The sequence below is a fragment of the Syngnathus acus genome, chromosome 16, assembly GCF_901709675.1.
Source record: "Syngnathus acus chromosome 16, fSynAcu1.2, whole genome shotgun sequence".
In the NCBI taxonomy this organism is placed as follows: Eukaryota; Metazoa; Chordata; class Actinopteri; order Syngnathiformes; family Syngnathidae; genus Syngnathus; species Syngnathus acus.
The window spans coordinates 4,114,613-4,122,748 of NC_051101.1; the positions used below are offsets into that span (position 1 = coordinate 4,114,613).

At 42.2% G+C, this 8,136-nt stretch overlaps 1 long non-coding RNA gene across 1 annotated transcript; it reads left to right on the plus strand.

Moving 5' to 3' along the window:
- The first annotated feature begins 834 nt into the window (after positions 1–834).
- LOC119135951 lies at positions 835–7,284 on the plus strand. The gene is made up of 3 exons (XR_005100645.1): positions 835–998; positions 2,135–2,139; positions 7,272–7,284. It is a non-coding gene; the product is annotated as an uncharacterized LOC119135951 (long non-coding RNA).
- Positions 7,285–8,136: the final 852 nt, after the last annotated feature.

Here is an 8,136-nt window from a genome sequence, read left to right on the forward strand (position 1 = left end):
TCGTCCGCCAGGGACCCTGTCCACGTAAGTCAGCGCGCCCTTGCCTCTCGGCCCTCCGCTTCTCCAATCCGTGGGCAGCCGCCGCGGGTCCGGTCTCGCCGTCGGCCGCAGCGGATGGCCCGGGCCCTTACTCCGCTGCCGTTGCGACGTCCGCAGCCGGGTTCTGCTCCGGTGGGCGGGGTATTGGGGTCTGACCGGCTTCCTGCTCGGAGTCGTCCGGTAGGGACCCGCCCGGTTCCCACGCCGGCCCCCTGGTCGGCGTCTCCCGACGCCGCGGCTGGGAAGGTGGACTGGGCGGGAGTGCCGCCTGATGACGGGGCTTGGTCGACGTGTTCTGATTCGGAATATTGACTGCCGCACGTCTTGGGTTCCCCCCCTCCCGCCCGGTCTCATGCTCCGTCTTGGGGTTCTGCTTTTGGGACGTCGGGGGCCGTCCCTTGGGGGGGGGGTTCTGTCACGTCCCCACGTCACCTGACTTCCAGCCTAGCCCGACTCATGGAATTGCCAGCACCTGCTACAGCTCGTTAGGTTCCCTATTTAACCTCTCTGTGTTCTGCCAGTAGTTGTCAGTTCGTCTGATTACCCTGCACGTGATACTGCTGCCTTTTTGTCCCCGGACCAAACTTTGTAGCCAACAACTTGCCTGACCTTCGACCACGCTCCAGATCGCCGCCTGTCCTGACTACTTGCCTGACCTTCGACCACGCTCCAGATCGCCGCCTGCCCTGACTACTTGCTCGTTCTACATCCCCGTTTTCCCTCTCACCATTAAAGGATCGTGCTGCACTTGGTTCCCTGTCTTTGTTGCCTGACACTAGGTTGCTTATGGGCAAACAAGAATAGAATTGAGCTGCAGTGTGAATGTAGCCTAAGTCTCCTGGCTGCCATGGGAATGCCTTGGGATTCCTTTGGAAGAACTGTATGAAGTGCCTGGGGAGAGGGAAGTTTGGGTTTCCCTTCTGAAGCTGCTGCCTCCACGACCTGACCCCGGATAACGGGTGGATGGATGAATGTTCATTCCCTTACCATAAGCGGTCTTCATAATAAACCAAGACATGTTTCTGACAATATGGTTCATTTTGCGTTTTTTCTATAAAAAGATTCCTCCAAAATGCCATACTCCTTTACATGATCACCAACAAGCAGTTGTGTTACGTAAGGTCAACACTGTCTAGAAAAAGGACTCAAGCAAAATTACTGGGAAACGTTTTCTGTAAATGGGCCACTCTCAAGGACTGTAATTTGAATTTCTGAAAGGAATTATGAAACTACGCAAATTTTGTCATGCTTATCAGATTGACACGATGTTGAAGTTTATGAATCTAATGACCTCTTAAAGGTTCCTCATCCCTTACACAAAGCATAACACATGTTTCTACTACATTAATTTTCCAGTTTTAAGTCAAAGGTTGGATGGAAACTAAAGCAAATGAAGTTCTGAGGTAAACTGCCCTATCGAATAAGGGTTGCCTGTAGCTTACTGTCAGCTAAACTTGTCATTCAAGTACCGTACCGTAGAATTATCCACTGCCCTATGAGGTAAGGTAAGGAATAACTATATACGTAGATTGACAGTCAACCAGACCACACAGCAATGTTATACTGTATATACTCCCGTATTTTCCGGACTATAAGGCGGACCTTCAATGAATGGCCCATTTTAAAACTTTGTCCTGATATAAGGCGCACCGGACTATAAGGCGCACCATTAATGCATCCTGTCAGATTTTTAATCCAAATCAAATCATTCTCCATTTTACCTTTTTTATTTCAACTTCAGACACAACAAATTACTTTTTAATCACAAAATAATGATCCATAGTTTTTTTGATTCATGATTCATAGTCTTCAGCGGGCCACTTATGATTGATTTCATGACACAATGCTTCGGGCCAGTTTAAATTGAGGAATTTGGCCATATATAAGGCGCACCGGACTATAAGGCGCACTGTCGGCTTTTGAGAAAATGTTTGGTTTTTAGGTGCGCCTTATAGTCCGGAAAATATGGTAGGTGTTGGGTGCTGTAAAGTTGCAAAAGCTTTCTGCAGAGATCTGACAGCCCGAAAAGGTTGATCCATTGTAATGAGTCAGTCACACATATTTTGACCTATGCCATTTATAAACGACATATAAGAAGACGTGGTGGTCCTGAGATTTCATTGTACTATGCCGATTTAAGATGTCCTGTGCTAGATGTAACAAAGCGCTCCCAGAACATGACAAGAGCATCCACCTTATTTCACAGTAAGTACCGTGGGAAACTTTACATGGTTTATAATGGACAGCCCAATGAACAAGGCCGACTGCATTCATTTGGATTCTTTGTGCACGTATGTGTTTTTTATTAAGAGTTGCTCGTAGCACTGATGCAGTGATTTCAGAACAATGAGAAAATCCAAGCCAGTTACATTTGCCTGCAGCTAAGATTCTGTGACCTACAAACTGTGAGAACTATTATTTACTTCACAAGACTACACTACTACTGTCCTCTATTGTTTTCTTTTTAACTTACATGAACAAATGGATAATATTCTGCATTTATGCCATTTACCTTTTCTGTATATTCCATACACACGAATCTTCCCTAAATCCATTACACTGGAATCATTAGTCGTAGAAAATTGAGGATTTATTGAATGAGATAGTCCAGTATAACTTCCGTCTAGCCATAGTACTTCATTACTACCTTACTTTGTTTTGGTGGTTGGCAAATATTTATGTCCATCGGCGATAATGCACCAAAAATATTTGCCAACTGCAGAAACTCAAGACGATTTGGGAACGGGTTTTTGGGGTGCCAGTCTGAGCTCTCATTTTAATATATAAAAGTCATACCTGAATGTCAGTCACAGGACCAGTCAAACCCGGAAGAGAGAAACTTACAGCCGGAAATTACGGTACTCAAATGACGCATTATTACTGTGCACACATCCTCCCTTCTATCACTCCAAATGAGATTGCTCAACTGTTTGGGAAAGCTTCGAATCCCCCCACAGACTCAAAGAAAGACACATTGTGATAGAGGGTCCCAGATCTTCCTCATATCTGCTACGTGGGTGGGTCGCACTGACTCATGTGGCGTAACAGTCACCCCGAGTTGTTGACGACGGCTGACGTGTGTGTTTCCCATCACGTGATAGGTGAGTGAATGTTGGAGGTTACACTCAGTCATGGGTAGATTCAAACTTTATCCTTTTAAAGAAAAGGTAAGGGAAAATTGTGCCGCTATCTAAAAGGTGTAATACTGCTTCTAATGACCCACAAGGTTTTGAACATTTTCATTCAATGACACAATTCCTCCAACAACAAAGCCATTATCATACAGTGGGACATATCATCACTGTGGGATGTTTCTCGAACAGTGATGGATTCAAAGATACTATGGTAGTGATATGGTAGTGTGTCTGATTACAGACAAGACTGTTATGACAGTGGGGTCGCTTGTCAGACTACTAATTAATTTAATGTATAATTGAATAAAGCATATTTATGACTTTGTCATTCAAGACTGACATGAGTTGAAAACACAGAAATCAATCAATTCATTTGTTTTCTGCACTGCTTACACCGTTCAGGGTAGCCCACTTCATTTTGGGCAGAAGGCTGAGTACACGCACAGACAATCACAGGGCAGATATTGAATTGGGCAAACTTTCACTTTCATATTCACATTGCCCACATTTGTTTCAATTGTAGCGTTGCATTCCCCTTACTTAGAAACCAGATGCAATAGTCCGCTCACATCCTCGAGGCTAGTGTGATAATCCACCCGGTCACCAGATGCGTCTAGCATTCAACTCTCAATTATTATTTTCACATCCACCTGTTTCTTTGTTCTTATTCTCCCATCATAAAATCTAAGTTTTGTGTTTAATCTGCAGTATTAACCAATTTGAAGAATACACTTTTGGTCACAAAATCCACAGGCTGTACTTGCCTGTTGGTGTTGGGGAGAAAGGACATGAAGCATGTCAGTTGTATATCGGTCAGCTGTGGTCGTTGAGATAAGGGTCGATAGCCTTTCTGTGTCATCCGGTGGAACACAAGTGCTTACAATAGGCTACCATGTGGGAAGACAGGCCATGTGGAAAGACAAGCCAAGGGCAGCCGAAGAACACCTATAAACTATGTCATACTTCGTAATTGTTGCGGAATGGTGATGTTATGTCTGGGAGTGTCACTATATGTCTCTAATTAACTACATATGATTGAAGTTTGTCCAAGGAGGTGAGATAAGAACTGATAAGAACATTAGAGATTGTTTTTTATTCTTGTTTTACTGATAGCATATCTGAAACATGATGCCCTCTTGTCACCTTTCAGGCAAAAACAGGAAAACTTATTTGAGTGTGTGTGGTTATAAGGTTGGGGAATGACCAGGAAACCATCCTAGCTCCAGACACGGTGACCCTGCACCATGTTGGTGATTAGCTCAAGCGGAAACTCCGGAGATGCTGGAGCATCTTCACAAATCCAGTTATGTATTCGTTCCCATCTCATGACCTCACTTTCAAATGGAAATACTTCTCCTTTATCTTTGTGATCCATCTTTAATTCTAAAGAAGAGGTAACAATTAAGAATGGATGTATGAGGGGAGAGTGTATTTTACAACAAAGTATGTTTGTGTGAGATCATCGAGCATTTCCCGTATGACTCACCGATCACATTTTTGATCTCGGTTTGATCTCAAACAGTTTTTAATGAACATTTGAGTTGCTTCAATGCCAATACAGTAAAAACTCAGTGGACTGATAAGGTTCCTCAGTAGAGTCATGAATTAGGCTGGGAATCAGATTCACGCACACGCAGACAAACACGCACAAACACACCGCCCATCTTCTTGTTCCCACTGCTTCACTGAACAGCTGGGCTCAATTTCACACTTCAAAAACAATTGGAAACAGCACATTGACAATTAGCCAACAGTTTGTGTATGTGTGTTTCCAATAGAGGGAGATTTCGCTAAGTTCCTGGTTTGTGGTACAGGACATGAATACATATCCTAAGATGCCCAAGAGACGATTTGGGGAATTCACTTTAAAGAGGTGGCCTTTTAATCATGTGTGTGTCACAGCCTAAGGGTGAGGAAGGTCTGTTGCCACCCACCAAGCTATGTGAATGAAGTCACAACCAAACTGGATTTCTGATGTATCCTTGAGAGGACGTATTTGGAGCACACACCTGGAACCTCAGTGTGACTGGCATCGTTGCTTTAGTAGAAATAGACTAACTTTTGTCTTTCTTCATGTTGACATGAAGTTTAAATCCCATCATGAGTCTAGTTTTCCGTCACAAGAATATTAGATCGACCTCAGATGGATTTTTTCTGGAATCACTGGATAAGCGATACGCAAATATTTTTTTATACATGTTCACATCCATACCATCATTATTCACAACCGCTTCACATCAATCCTTCCCATGATTTGCATGGTGACACTTATTATTTCTTACACTATCAACATCGCTTTTGGTCCACATCACTGTCACCCTCACTTTTACCTTAATCGCCCTTTCAAAGTTAAAGCCTTGCTGCAATCAGCTGTGTGGCTCTGAGGGGAAATCCCCTTAAAATTGCAGGAACTTCTCCAAAAGTAATCTCTCATTGGTCACAGGCACCCCCTCCCTTCCTTTCTTCAATCTTTCTGTTCTTGCTCCAGCCTGTAGCAGCCTGGAGCCTGGAGGTTTTCACACTAGTAATTCTTATTTGGGCCATCCTAAACTGTTGTTTGGTTCCAATTTAATGTGTGTAAATGAGCTCATGCAGACTCACACTTTTCATACTTGCTTAAGACGGGTACGTACCACTTGAAAATTGCATAATTTAAGCATGATTTCGGTACTTTCGATCAAAATTGATAGAGGTCAAACTATCAGGCGTCTTATAAGATTTTCCCAACGATTGTTCCGTGGTCTGGAGTGTGTTGAGAGATATTTTTTCCCCTCCCCATTTTGTTCAGAATTTGGTTGGGTTAATAGCTGTAAAAGTTCAGTATTACTATCGAAAATCTTTATTTGTGATCAATCCTTACAAGTCATTCATCATGATGAACATGATAAGGAGAAGAATTTGACATTGCAATGTAGTAACGAGATGAGAAACAAGTTAGCAGAGCTTATTTGTTTTCTTCTGTTGTATTTTGTATTTGCCCTGTACTGCCTCTCACTGGTTTTGACACTAGGATATACATCTGGCATAGGGAAGTGAACTGCTGATTGTCAGTGGAGATAAAGTATATTGATAAGGGCCATTTCTCGTAATCTCCGGCAAAGTCATCATTTGCGGCCCAAGTACGGATCCAACTGAAAGTACGAATAAACCAAGAACGCACGGAATACCTGGCTGTTGTTCTTGTCAGCAAACTTAAAGGTTGCATTGGTTGGTTACCTTTGAAGGCAAATATCCCAAGATACATTTCGTCTCAGAAATATGTTTCAGGGGGCGGGGAAGTTAAAAATACACAGCTGTTCCAATTTACAAAGAGACTCGACTTCTTCAGAAGAACGTTCTTGTGTACGTTCTTAGGAAGGCAATACTAAGACCGTACTCAATGTTCTTCATATTGATAGACAGCCATACTGTATGTGTGCTGTGTTGGTCATCTTGAGTATACTAAAAAGTCTAATCTGCTGAGACCCTGAACAGGATAAGTATGATATAAAATGAACGACTGGGTAGAATACCTGTGCGAATGTGGACATTTATAAGGCGGTATTTATATTTTTTAGCATATCAGTCACGTCACCATATTAAGGCACATGATTTGTTATGCAGTTTTTCATTTAACGCCCTTCCTGACACATCTCCCATTTATTAGTGCTTGTGACCTGCAGCACTGGCTAGGAATCAAACCGGCACTGTCCGCATAAAAGGCAGCAGCACGTAGTCCTACAATACCAGTGCTCTGACGGCACGATGTAGACTTGTGCGAACAAAAAGAGGAGCAAGCTTGCTCACAAACAGATGTGGAAGCCGATCTACTAAGCCCGCATATCCAGGATTGCGTCTTTCCACTTCTGTAAACATATTGCACCAGCAATTCAATTTTTTATTGACTGGATGAGCTAAGCACTGACATGGAGCCTTTGCCAAAACTTCTTTCAACTCTAGATTATCTTTTGTTTGTGACAATTGTCCAGTGCTATCCTCTCTCAAAGCCGTTTTCTTGTTGTGCTGTCCCAAGTTGTGCAGTAAAAGGACAAGTTAATTGAAGTAAACCACGGCTTCTATTAGGTTGCTAGCTTCACTACAATTTTCAGTGGAACAAAGGATGGATGGATGGTTGATGGATGGAATTATTTTCTGTAACTCAGTAATTGTCTTCTACTAACACTTCCAATTTTATTATTTCAAACTTCTTTCGAAAACATGCACAGTGTTGAGAGAATATGTTGAGACACCATGTGAGTTTCATTTGTTTCTTTATTTATCACAGCTTCCAGTTGTCTGGTCCTTCTACGAAGAACGTGAGCGTGTCTGTGTTTGGACATCTCATAAAGCTTAACAGATTCACCTGCCAGCCTGATGGAGAAGTGACTTCTTCCTATCTCACGCTGCACACAATGAGGCGTGCTTGTGTACAAATGTGTGTGTGTGCACGTTAGTGTACGTGTTGTGGTTATCAGGTGCAGTAGGTGCAAGGAACAGATGCTACGTCTTTTGCTGATACAGTACATGAATGCCAAAATTGGCCATTGTGTGTCTACATACGTGTTTGTGTGTATGTGTGTTTAGGTGTGAGAAAGTGTAACGCTTCTAAAAGTTTGAACTTTGTTTTATCTTGTTTCATGGCACTTTTATTGCTTTAGTGATTGAATTATTTACAATCCCTTGTAAATTTTCAATTTCATGGTTTCAAAACATTCTTGGACAACAGCAGCACGTCCTACTGATGGCGTTATGAGAAAGATAGAAAATAATAAAATAAATTGCAGTCCAGTGTTAAAGAAATCTCACTATTTTTTCCTTTTTATTTCAACCATATATAATAAAACAAAAAAAAATCAAAGTACAAGAAAAAAATAATAAAACAGAACAATAAAAATAAACATACAAAAATATAATAAAACCAATCATCAAATGAAAGTTGTTGGAGCAATAGTAAGACAGGAGTCAGTTCCATCATTGGTAGTGT